We start from the raw sequence: 13,861 nt of genomic DNA on the forward strand, positions 1-13,861 counted from the left end.
GTAGTCAATGAAGCAGAAATAGATGTTTTTCTGGAATTCTCTCGCTTTCTCCATGATGCAGCGAATGTTGGCGATTTGATCTCTAGTTCCTCTGCCTCTTCGAAACCCAGCTTGTACTTCCAGTAGTTCTCGGTTCACATACTGCTGAAGCCTAGCTTGTAGGATTTTGAGCATCACCTTGCTGGCATGTGAAATGAGCGCAATTGTACGGTAGTTTGAACACTCTTTGGCGTTGCCCTTCTTTGGAATTGGAATGTAAACTGACCTTTTCCAGTCTTGCGGCCATTGCTGAGTGTTCCAAATTTGTTGGCATATTGAATGCAGCACTTTAACAGCATCATCTTTTAGGATTTTAAATAGCTCAGCTGGAATACTGTCATCTCTGCTAGCTTTGTTGTTACTAATGCTTCCTAAGGCCCACTTGACTTCACTCTCGAGGATGTCCGAGGATGTTTGGGTCATTATCCATCTGCAATATGAAGCGGCGTCCTATCAGTTTGGCAGCATTTGGCAGAAAGTGTAGCCCTATGCACCTCAGAATTCATCCTGCTGCTTTTATCAGCAGTCAGGTCATCAATAAACACCAGTGACCTGGTACCATTGGCAGCCATACATGCCCATGCCATAACACTGCCTCCACCATGTTTGACAGGTGATGTGGTATGCTTTGGATCAAGAGCTGTTCCTTTCCTTCTCCAAACTTTTATCTTCCCATCATTCTGGTACAAGATGATCTTGGTTTCATCAGTCCAAAGAATCTTATTCCAGAACTGGGCAGGCTTTTTTAGGTGTTTGCTGGCAAAGGCTAATCTGGCCTGTCTGTTGTTGAGCGTTACCAGTGGTTTGCACCTTGTTATGAAGCCTCTGTATTTACATTCATAAAGCCGTCTCTTGACTGTAGATGTTGACAATGACATGCCTACTTCCTCAAGAGCGTTCTTGACCTGGCTAGATGTTGTGAAAGGGTTCCTCTTCACCATGAGCAGAATTTTGCGGTCATCCACTTTAGTTGTCTTCCGTGGTCTTCCAGGCCTTTTGCTGTTGCTGAGCTTGCCAGTTAATGCCTTCTTTTTCAGGATGTTCCAAACTGTTGCGTTGGCCACTCCCAATGTTTTTGCTATCTCTCTGATAGGTTTATTTTGTTTCCTCAGCCTAATGATAGCCTCCTTCACTTGCATGGAGACCTCTTTGGACCTCATGTTGGGAGTTCCAGTGAGCAGCTACCAAATGCAAATATAACACTCAGAACCACCTCCAGGCCTTTTATCTGCTTGATTGGTCATGGGGTACCCAGGAAACAGGCCACACCTGGCCCTGCAGCTGCTTGTCAGCCATTCGTTCCATTACTTATGAGCCACCAATGATGGGGGTATCTGTATGCCACTGGCTGTCCTTCCTGAATGGTTAGTGCCCACTTTTGTCAAACCCCTTGAATTACAGCTGAAAGTCCTGACTTCACTCCCATCTGGGTGTGTTTCCTTTCAACTTCAATGTGGTGGTGTACAGAGGCCAACTGCCAAAACAGTTATCCTTGTTCCAATATTTCTGGCCCTGGCTGTATGTCAGGCTGGCTGTTAAGAATTCTGTATTACTACAGCAGATGGATATTACTTACTATTCCTTCTCCTTGCATAATTTATGCAAATTATACTATATTTGTATTATACTATAAGTATACTATGGGTTGTCCTAAGGTGAATTTGTGGTTTTTTTTAACTGTGGTTTTGCTATGAATCTTAGGATGCCAGTGTGCCTTTTAGCCTACTTTGTTTTTCTTTTCTTTTCTTTTTTCTTTTTTGTTAACAGATATGAAGTGACATTGGTCCTGAACTAATACCTGCTTTGCTTCTCCAGTATTTTCCTCTATGAGTTATCTGGCTTTTGTTGCTGGAACATGGTGTTACATTTATCTCTGACAGTGCTTCACAGCTGAGATAAATATGAGGTGTAACACAGCATCTGTAAGAAACTATGATTCCTTCCTTGCTATACTGCCTGACAAAGAGGATAATTATTAATTTTAAATGGTAGGGCCAGAAGAGACATCAAAGGGCACCAGGAGGGCTGCAAGGCATTAATCAATTGAACTGGGTCGTTAATAATCTGAAACTCCGGTGGCAGATTAAAATTTGGCTCTCAATCATTGAAGTTAACCAGAAGCAAATATTCCAGGGCTATGGAACTTGTAAAGAGCCTGCCAATATGTAGGCGACCAAGGCCTGCAGGTTTTCTCCCTGCACCAATTTTAATATTTTGCTGTGAGGAGGACAGTTATGCTAGTGTTCTGGCTACCTAAGTGGATGATCCATCCCCTGCCATTTTGAATTACTGCTTCCGTTTCAAAATGCCTTTGTCCCTCCTCCTGCTGTTTCCATTTCTCTTTTCTTGCAGGCTTTCTGCATTTCTTCTCTCCAGCACTCATGCATATCTCTTCAGGAGTATGAAGAATAAAACAATCCCCTGCCAGCAAGGATATTTCTGTCCTGCCTCCATTAAAAGAGGTTATGTTCTTAGTCACATAGACACGGCAGACAGACATGTGTACATGGGTCTGTAGGGATGCGAATCTGTCATCCATACTTTGCTACAGGGAGCACCACTGTGATACCAGAGTACCCATGGCAATGCTAGGGTGGCCAAGTGTCCTACTTTACAGAGGACAGTCCTCTATTTGAAGAGTTGTCAGAGTATTTGAAGGTGTCCTGTATTTGATGAGCTGCCCAGTTGAAGTTTGGTTTAAAGTTGAAGAACCCTAAGAAGGGAGAGCTGGGGCCTTGAAGTTACCCATCAGGAGTTAGCACCTGGACATCAGGCTGATGTCAGGGTGGAAAATGAGCTGATAGAACCCCAGAGCAGTTCTGATTCTGAGGAGGAACAGCAATCCGTGGGAGAGGAGCTCACTCATCTCTCACAGGCACAGCAGCTGGCAGAGATTCCTCCTGCCAGCATTCCTGGGATAGATAGTGACCCTGGCAGCGAGAGAGTGGGGGATGGGGCCTTGCTGGATGCTCGACGCCGATGCTGGGAGCGACGACAGATGGAGGGTGCGGAAAGGAGGCGTAGCGCTCGCTTGGCGTGCAAACAACGGTCGCGTCCCGAGGACCCAAGGGAAAGAGGGAGGATCTCTCCCTAGCCCATAAGTTCAGGGTCTTCCCATGATTCTCCTTCAAACGGGGACCAACTGCCTAACCTGGAGCATAGGCTACTCTGCTATCTTTCCCCAGTGCTGTTCCTTGCTTAGTCGCTGGTGATTAGCATCTGAAAGAGTCATTAAGTTGTAAAAGGATTAAAGCCTTGAAAAGAATCCTTTTGTCTGTGTCTTGAGTTGGCTATTGGAGTAGACTGTAAGAGGCAGCTAGGGCGCATCCTGACAGCTGAACAGACACATAGGTCACCTGATCAGTCTTCCTCACTATGGTGAGATATATTGTACTTTTATTTAAATTATTCTAATTATTCCTAAATTTGTATTTATACATATAAATTAGCACATGAAAAAATTACACACATTGATGTCCTCTTTTGTTGATGCATTCCCTCTTTTTTCATGATATGCAAGTCACCACTCTAAATGTGTTTGCTACGTAATGTGTGAAGCCATTCTCAGCAGGTCTTACGAAAGTGACAGAAGACAGAATGGAAGGCACTCAATGCAAGAATGAAAGGGGAGGTGACCTCAAAGTGCATAGAAGACTATTTGTTGCTCAGTGCATTTTGAGAATTGAAACTCTTCAGGGTGTTGTGTAAGATAGCGTTGAGCTCTATTTACCTTTTTTTTTTTAAGGTCACCTTTTAGGGCCAAGCCCTCACAAGGTGGCTTTTATGATATAAATGTAAAATCACAATAAAAACAAGACCACCATAAAGCATGATAAAATTATATAAATAATGATCAATAGTAATAAAATAGCAGGAAAACAACAACAGAAATAAATATCAACATCTGAATCCTCACAATATCGTTAAAATGAATACAGTAATTCAGCACAAGATCATTTAACAATATCAAAATATACTTATCAAGAAAATTTATTTATTTATTTATTTATTTATTTATGGCAGAAAGCGAAGAGGATCTAAGGAATACAATGTAGGCGCCAGGCGAACCTCACTAGGGAGCTCATTCCAGAGCCGGGGTGCCACAACAGAAAAAGCCCTCCTCCTAGTAGCCACCCACCTCACTTCCTTTGGCAGGGGCTCACGGAGAAGGGCCGCTGATGATGATCTTAAGGTCCGGGCAGGCACATATGGGAGGAGGCGATCCTTCAGGTAACCTGGCCCCAAGCCATTAAGGGCTTTGAATGTTAACACCAGCACTTTGAATCGGGCCCGGAAATGGACTGGCAGCCAGTGCAGCTGGAAGAGTACTGGCGTAATATGAGCTCGCAGGCCAGTCCCTGTTAACAATCTTGCTGCCCTATTTTGGACCAGCTGAAGTTTCCGGACCATTTTCAAAGGCAGCCCCATGTATAACGCATTGCAGTAATCCAGACGAGAAGTTATCAGAGCATGGATAACTGTAGCTAGGCTATCTCTGTCCAGATAAGGGCGTAGTTGGTATACCAGCCTAAGCTGATAAAAAGTGCTCCATGCCACTGAGTTCACCTGTGCCTCAAGTGACAGTTCTGGATCCAGGAGCACCCCCAAACTACAAACCTGATCCTTCAGGGGGAGTGCAACCCCCTCCAGAACAGGTTGAACATCACCTAGCCGGGCAGACGAACCACCCACTAACAGTACCTCTGTCTTGTCTGGATTGAGTTTCAGTTTATTAGCCCTCATCCAGTCCATTACTGTGCCCAGGCACTGATTCAGAACAGCCACTGCCTCACCTGGGTTTGATGAGAAAGAGAGGTAGAGCTGGGTGTCATCTGCATATTGATGGCACCTCAGCCCACACCTCCGGATAACCTCCCCCAGCGGTTTCATGTAGATGTTAAACAGCATGGGGGATAAAATAGAGCCCTGTGGAACCCCATGGCACAATTACCATGGCACAGAGCAGTAATCCCCCAGCACCACGTTCTGGAATCGGCCATCCAAGTAGGAGCGGAACCACTGTAGTGCAGTGCCTCCAACTCCTAACCCAGACAACCTATCCAGAAGGATACCATGGTCAATGGTATCGAAAGCCGCTGAGAGGTCCAGGAGAATCAACAGGGTCGCACTCCCCCTGTCCCTCTCCTGGCAGAGGTCATCCCACAGGGCGACCAAGGCAGTTTCCATTCCAAAACCAGGCCTGAAGCCCGATTGAAATGGATCTAGATAATCCGTTTCATTCAAGAGTGCCTGGAGCTGTCCTACAACCACCCGCTCAAGCACCTTGCCCAGGAAGGGGATGTTGGCCACTGGCCTATAATTGTTAACATCCTCTGGGTCCAGGTTAGGCTTTTTCAGGAGTGGTCTAATTACTGCCTCTTTTAAAGTGGCAGGCACCACTCCCTCTCTCAAGGAGGAATTTACAACCTCCTGGACCCAGCCGGACAACCCCTCCTTGTTTGATTTAATAAGCCATGAAGGGCAAGGGTCAAGCACACAAGTGGTCGATCGGACTTGGCCAAGCACCTTGTCCGCATCCTCAGGCCTCAGTAACTGAAACTCATCCAATAAAACTGGACCAGACGGTGCTCTGAACGCCTCTACCAATGGAACTGCATTAATGGTGGTGTCCAATTCATGACGAATCTGAGCAACTTTATCCTCAAAGTGCCGTGCAAACTTGTCACAGCGTGCTACCGAGGGTTCCACCGTCTCTCTCCCTGGCCCAGAATGTAACAGGCCACGAACCATTCGGAAAAGCTCCGCTGGACGACACTGAAAAAGCAATTTGGAACAAATAAGTCTTTAACTTCCATTTGAAAGCTTGCAGTAATGGGGTCATACAAACCTCTGGAACTCTATTACAAAATATGGAGCCGCTTCTGAAAAGACCGTCTCTCTATTTGAAAATACTGATTCAGAGTTGGCTATAATGCATTGGGCTAATACATTTATCTTTTGAATTAAGCCCTTTTGTGCTTACAAAACTAAACTTGTGCACCAGACTGCAACATAAAAGCATAGTATCTAATGCTTAGTATTTTAATTATTGTAACTGCCCTGAGATCATTGGGCAGTACAGAAATATTGTAGGTAAAGGGGGCACAACTTTCAGGGGCCAATTTCCCCTGCCCCCAATGGCCAAATTTACAGCTGAAATTCAGCGGTACAGTGGCAGAAAAACTGCCAATCTTGTTGTAAAACAAGGCTCACAGGCAATGTGCACCTTGTTTTAAAACGAAATTGTGTTTCTGAGAACATGATTTTGCTTTAAAACACAGCAAAACTGGCAGGTTTTTTTGCCACTACAGCAAATTTAGTGGCAGTAGTGGCAGAGGTGGGGGGAGCTGCAGGGGCCAGACAGAAAGCCAGGGCAGCTGTTTTAGAAATGAATAATACTTCTAATGGTGGTGAGTGCTGCCATAATTATAGCCAAAATGGAGCCACCAAGAAACAAGAGGGAAGAATCAGCATGCTTGGGGAAAGCCCAAAGTTTTCCAAAGTGCAAAAATCTCTTTTGTCTTGTTCAGTCGTTCAGTCATGTCTGACTCTTCGTGACCCCATGGACCATAGCACGCCAGGCCTTCCTGTCCTGCGCTCACTCCCTGAGTGTGCTCAAGTTCATAAACAATATTGTTCTTTACAGCATCAGATTTTCTTTTCACCACCAGACACATCCATAGCTGAGTGTCCTTTCGGCTTTGGCCCAGCCGCTTCACTCTTTCCGGCGCTACTTGGAAATACCCTCTGCTCTTCCCCAGTAGTATATTGGACACCTTCCGACCTGAGGGGCTCATCCTCCGGCGTCATCTCTTTTAGCCTTGTGATACGTTCCATGGGGTTTTCTTGGCAAGAATACTGGAGTGGGTTGCCATTTCCTTCTCCAGTGGACCACATGTTGTCAGAACTCTCTGCCATGACCTGTCCGTCTTGGGTGGCCCTGCATGGCATAGCTTATGGCTTCACTGAGTTACGCAAGCCCCTTCGCCACAACAAGGCAGTGATCCATGAAGGGGAAAAATCTCTTTAAGAAACACTAAAAGGGCAACCCACCCCTGCCCCCAATAGTCCAGTGAGGACTGAGCAGTCTCTGTAGGTATGCAGTGTAGAGTGACAATTAGAAAAGATAATGGAAATGGTGGAGAGGAGGGTGAGGGAGGAGTGGAAAACCCTGCTTGGAGTGAAAGGCTGCCTGGAACTCTGAACAGGAGCACTCCGTTTAGGTGGGAGGATGTACTACAAGATTTTGTTGCAGGTCTCACTTACAGCTTACTAAAACTGCAATACTGATATATGAATGATTCATAGTGCTAAATTATTATTTTTCTCCTTTCAATCCATTGAGTCTCCTCCCTGAAGAAATCATTGGGCTTAATAACTGGCCTTTCTGTTAGACTAGATCCAGGTTTCTGTTCAAGCTTCGGGCAGGTTGCCTTTAAAATCAGGGAAGGGAGGAAGGAAAAACAACCGAATTCCACAATTTCTCACTGAATGATTCTGCTGCATGTTGCTACAGGCTTTAGTACCACAAAGTTGCCCTTGTTCGTTGGTTCAAGCTGTACACGAAATGAACAGTTTCTTGTGTGATATTATAAAGTTGGGATTATTTTAGAAAACAAGGTGAAAGGAGGGGACATGTATGTCACATCCTGTCTAACATATATGTTTTAAAAAGAGCTTGAAATGGCTATGACATGCTTCCAAAAACCTCTAATTAAGGTGAAAATCATTTTCAGTTCCCCCTATTGAAACCATCTTGCCCGCAAAGAAACATGTGATCAGACGTGAGAGTCAACATTCATTTTAATAGGCCTCTAGGAAAATAACACAGTATCCTTTAGCTATATTTATTGAGAATGTACTTAGGGAGGAATTTACAGAGGATGCAGTAGAAGACAGGTCTCTTGCACTTAAGTCAGGAGTGCAAAACCTCAGGGTCCCCAGAAGGTCATGGCCTTTTCCTGCAAACACAGATCGCTTGGCAGATCCCTGACTTTTGTGCAAGAAAAAGCTTTTAAAAGGTTGAAATGCCTCTCCTTAAGCTTCGTTTCTGTCTGAAAGAGCTTAAGGACACAATCCTATGCATATTTAGGCAGAAAAAAGTCCTACAACTTGCAGCATTCTCCAGCCAGCATAGGATTGCACCCTTAAACTCAAATATGCTGGTATCTTTGGGTTTGGCCGTGCCCCTTTTGCCTTTGGCCCCGCCCCCCACTGGAATGCAGCCCCTGGGAGCTTTGGCCTCAGGCTGAAAGAGGTTCTGCACCCCGACTTAAGTGGAAGAGGAAATTTCCACAGGTGCAGTTTGTTATATCATAGTGCATGGAAATGAGAAAAGTTGCTCCTCCTGCTACATGTTTGCCTGGAGGTGGTTGCTCCAGCACTTTTCTCCCTTCATGATTCCAAAACCAGAAGTGAGCCAGAAACAAAGAAAAGTGGCTGTACTGAGAGGACGTAAGTAGTGAAAGGGGGGAGGGTTTATGTTACGTAAGACGCCCACCCACACGCATGTATGTGTGAGCAGGGCAAATATGTGAAACGAAACACGCGAGTGGCACCTCTGCTTTGGCCCTCGGTGTGGGAGACTCGCACGTGTAGTCCCGCACGTTGCCAGACAAGCCACTCCCGCAACTGTGAGAACCTTTGGAAACAGTCTCTAATGTGGTACAGCACTAGGGTGGGCCATTTACACATTGCCCCCAAAGTGGAAATGCATTACCAAAAAATTAGCATGTCGATTTATATGAATAGATGCCAGTTTAGAAATACTGTAATTTATATGTATAGATGCACATTTTGAAATAATTACTGTAACTTAATAGAAATACAATACTTCTCATCATAGTGAGGAAGACTCACCAGGTGGCCTGTGTGCTGCTCTCCGGGTGCTAACTGTCAATGGGGAATGTCAAGGCCCCTGCCGCTCTCCCTTCTTACGGTTCTTTATCTTTAAACTGGTCTTGGACTGGACAGTCCTTCAAAAAGCAGAGATCTTCAAATAGAGGGCTGTCCCCTGTAAAGAAGGACACGTGGCCACCCTACCCTTTCTGGGAGAAAGGAGGGGCATGGAAGCATTGGCACACCCCTGCAAAATGGAGACTTTTGTGATCTTGGCCATTGGTCCCAGGGGAAGTGCATATCCTTTGGAAAGTAGCTGCTTCATTCCTGAGCCGTCCCATGGGAAGGGAAACGATTCATATTGGTCTCTTTTGATGCACACACATGGAAGAAAGATGAACAGTATATTTTCTGGAAGATGAAGAAGGCCAATGCTTTGCTTTTCCCAGCTTACCAAGGCAACCTGAAAATGAGTTATTTTATATTTACTGAGAGTAAATAGTTTGTGTTCCCTGTTATTATAAACAAAGAAGGAACTGAACACCAGCCTGGAGAGAAAGGGGGAGAAGTGTGCAACGTTTTGTATTTGTCTAATAAGATTTCAAGGTACACAAATACTCTTGGTACAGTTGGGAAGACAGCAGCTATGTACAGAACAGCTACATGGAGAGAAAAATTGGAAGCAAAACTACAGCTTATAAAAAAGAAGAGTTAATGTTCATGATGAGAGGGTACTAGAATACCTTCTAATAAAACAGAGACAGGGAACCAGTTTTAGATGGGGGGCAATTCTGGTGGGTGGCCCTCTGCAGGCTGGATGATGTCACAATTGCCCCACCCATTCTCCCTCTCTCAGCATAGAGAAAAGGACTCAGATGGTGCTGGGAGGAGCGGCCTGAATCTCCCACCATTCAGTGTCATTGGATGACCCCATGTGCTTGTATTATTGGTAAATTTCCAAACATTACATCAATAGCTAGGTAAGTTAGAAATGACATCTAAGGGGCAAACTACATGGTACATTGTAAAGCTGTGTAATCATGCCCCAGCTTCCTTGTTTTTAATAACAAGCAGCATCAGAATGTTTGCAATCATGGGTGGAGAAGTGGCAAGAGAAAAGAGGTGATTAACTCTTTTCCATTTTGCTACCCAAAATTACCTGCAGAGCCCATATCGATTGTCCTTGCAGTCGAGAACCCAACCAGTGGCAGGGCTCCTGTTCACATGGAGCCCTTCAGGCTTTCAATAAGCATATGCACAGAACCTGTCTCCCTCCCCCTACTCACAGTAATTCAATGAGTGAGCTGAATGCCTGAATATAACTTGTGTTGGCCATGAATGCACTGTGAAATCTCAAAGCCCTGAAAAAGTTTCCCAGTGGTCAGGGGATGGCCCCAGTGCCATATATAGCTCCTTGCCTCTCCCCATGACTAAGAAGAATAGAATAAATTATGAAAAACAAAGAAAAATAAGTGCTTGCTTAATTTATGTGGGTTGCAGAATTCAGCTTTTCTTGATGATGAGATTGCATGTCAGTGCTGGGCTGTAGTTAGGCACAGAGTGAGAGTAAGGCCCAGTGGATTCTTCTGTTGCCTAGGCAAAGTTCCACCCTGACCTGGAAGCCCTTATAGTCCTTCTAGGTCATGGGAGAACCGATAGCTGGACTGGGTAGGCAGAGCCACTTCAGAACCTAGGATCATTTAAGCACCTAGGTGTTAAGCACTGCTCATTGTATAGCCCAGGTAGCTCACCATGCTGGGGCACCAGCTTTTAACTCCAGGGGTTCCTGGTTCTAGTACTGGCGTTTCCTGACATCTGAACTCCCCGAGATCAGATTTTTAGCTCTATTTTTTAAAGAGCAGAGTACATATAGCTCTGCTTACAGGCAGGTCCTTTTTTTAGATGTTTGCCGAGCTGCATAGGAGCTCTTATCCACGAGCAGCTTCCGCATAACTGGGAGAACATTGAAATGACTCAGCCACATGAGTGGGGGCTAATTGTATATATGATTCATATGGAATTGGCTCCCACCTATGCTGTTGGACCATTTGAACATCCTTTAAGCCATGCAGGAGCATCTGGAACATCTAAAGGATACTATAGTGTTGCTTGTGAATGAGGAAAAGAACTATTTATAAATAAAAAGTGTCTTCTGACCAATGTGACTTCTTAATGCCTTGGGAGCTCATATGTTTCTCTCCGGTTAAAGATTAAACCCATGGTCATTCTGAATGGTAGTAAGAGGAATCAATTTCCCGCAGAAGTTCTGTCTGTCACATTCAGCCAATCTTCTACTGTTGACTGAGAATTGCATTATTTCGGTAGAACGACGCTGTCATGGGAAGACATGGGTGGAAGGAGGCAATCTTTCAGGTAACCAAATGCAATCTGACAGAGGCCTGTCTGTGCCTCAAATACATTACATTTTATTAAGCACAGCTGTGCAGGAGTTTTTTTCCAGTGGCACTTAGAACTCAGTCCTGGTTCTTACTCTACATCCTGCAGCGCAGCTAGAGACTTGGTTTCATCAGGTAGAACAGAATTCTACCCAAGCCCTCTGTTAGCAAGTATCCCTTTTTGCACAGATTTATGCTTGAGTGTGCACCTTCATACATGCAACCTTGACACTTGAAGGGATCTTTTAACATTGAGCACTGAGCGTCCCAAAACGTAGCATCTTAAGGAGTTAAGGGGTTTAGGAGACTGAAGATACAGTTTCTTTAACCCAGGAGTAATTTATTGAGAGGAATTATAACATACATTCAAAAGGTCAGACTAAGGCAATAGACATAGGATTAAATTTTGTTCATACAGAGTACCAATTCTAATTATTATGGAAGACACATTAAAAGCAATGGTTTAATGTAATTGACTAGCAGGTTGCGGAGCCTTGGCAGCAAAGAGGAGGAGGGAAATGGATATAGGGAATGGCAAGGGCAAGAGGCTAGTAGCAGAGCTTTTGAGCAAACAGAGGCAGCTAGCAAGTTGCTTATCTCCCTGAGGCCAAACAAGCCTGGAGAAGAAATAGAAAAAGGAGCAGGGGAAATCTGACTGGGTTCTCCAGGGAAGAGGGGGTAATGAAGGAGAGGGGTCTGGCTATTGGACTTGCAGGGGAGAAGAAGGGGTGTTACAAGTCCCTATGTGTTCAGTCTGGGGTGCAATGAAGTTGGAGGCAGTGGATGTTTCTGCAGCAACAAAGAGAGAAAGAGGAGAAGGCAGAGGGGGACTTTACAAGATTCCTTTTGTGTGTGAGAGAGAGAGAGAGTGAGGCTTCTTTGGGTCAAAGAGTCCTCACTCTTGGGCCGTCTGGGTGCTGCTTATATGCCCCAAATTTGAGCTTATTAAAACTCAAACCATGACAAAATTTCCTGTCTCTACTGGCTCATCGAAACTGTTATGTGTGCTGGTTTGGGAATAAACAGATTGATGATGTTTTCTCCCAGCTTAAACAGGCAGATAAAAATTAAGAAGCTGTTCAGATTTTCCTGTTGACTTTTCCTGGGCTGACTTTTTGAACCTCAATATAGATTGAAAATAGGGTCCAAGGAGGGTAAGAGAAACAATGGTCATGCTGGGGGTTGAGTATCAGGCTTGGCAATTAGGATGGTAGGCTTCTCCTCTGCTTTCCCCAACAGGAATGTCAAAAACAGAATATTGTAGGGTCTGGCAACACCTCCCTTGACATTAAAGAAAAACACCTTAACCTACATCGCTTGTTAAAGCTTTCTGCTGAGGGTGGGTAAAACGTTTTCAGCCCAGGGACCACATAGACTCCTTGGAACATGTCAGGAGCCCATATATGCAGTGGGTGGGGCCACCCCATTTTCTCCCTCTCTTACCCCACCACCCATTCATACAGAGACACACCTGCCACCAGAGCATCTCCCTCTTTTCCGGCAAAGAGGGAGTTGCTTCTTTAGGAACCGCCACTTAAAGGTGTTGCAGACACCTTGAGACGACAGCTCCCAGTGGATCCAAGCTGTGCTTGCCCCTGGCCCTTCTCCAAGGGGTTAGGGTTTTGCAGAGGGGGGGAGGCCTTGGTGGGCTGGAGGTTTGGGTGTTCCCCACCCCTGTACTAGCACAGGGGAAAAGGGCTCCTAATGGCCCTAAAAGGCAGTATCAGAGATGGCTGATGTTGATACAATACTCCATACGATCCCCCTCACATGTGGTGGCCTCTTACACATCACCCAAAAAGAGGACCAAAAGGCAACATAGATTTTCATAAAATCTGCATTGTGTGTGTGTGTGTGTGTGTGTGTGTGTGTATATATATGTATTTCAGTCTTTTAGAATGGAGAAAAAAACTACACAAAAGCCAGGAAACCACCAAATGATCAGTGATCGGAGGAAAGGAAAGGGGTGTGGCCACCTGAAGACCACAGAGGCACTGGATTCGGCCCCTGAGCTTGAGGTTCTGCACTCCTGCTCAAATTAATCAAATACTTCATAATATTAAAGCAAGGAGAGAGAGAGAAAGCAGCAGAAGGAAAACAAAACACTATATACCACCCCCATCCCCCTGATTTGCCGCTTGCTTCCATACGTTTTGAAACCACGATTTCTTGTTGTGCTACTGGTTAGTTCCACTAGCGGTTGGGCAGTATGGGATACTGCCATCAATTTGCATATTTTGATCAATTTGTACTTAGCTACTAGCAGTACAAATTGATCAAAATATGCAAATTGATGGCAGTGCTCATAGTTTTGTCCTTTTGGCCCTACCCTTTATGTCTTCAGTCCTGTGCATCCTTGGAATGCAGCCCCCAAGAGCTTCTCCAAAATGGCATTCGGCCCTCAAGCTGACAGAGGTTTAGCACCTCTGCATTAGAGCATGTAAAGTGAATGGTTATTTATTGACTGAATTCCTAAATTTTGGCATGTTTTTTATTCTTTATTTCTTTATTTTATGTCTTTATTTTATTTTTAATATATCAATTTTAAAATAATATATAAAGTAATATAATATGTACTAGAAGCAATG

The 13,861-nt window shown here is 44.8% G+C and overlaps 1 protein-coding gene across 2 annotated transcripts in view; it reads left to right on the forward strand.

The window, feature by feature from the left end:
- The window catches only part of TTC7A (tetratricopeptide repeat domain 7A), a 258,341-nt gene that overhangs the window by 146,340 nt on the left and 98,140 nt on the right, over positions 1–13,861 (forward strand). The gene's annotated exons all lie outside the window — the stretch shown is intronic.

The sequence above is a fragment of the Heloderma suspectum genome, chromosome 1 (assembly GCF_057233095.1).
Source record: "Heloderma suspectum isolate Gila_16-S chromosome 1, 16-S_ref, whole genome shotgun sequence".
Lineage (NCBI taxonomy): Eukaryota > Metazoa > Chordata > Lepidosauria > Squamata > Helodermatidae > Heloderma > Heloderma suspectum.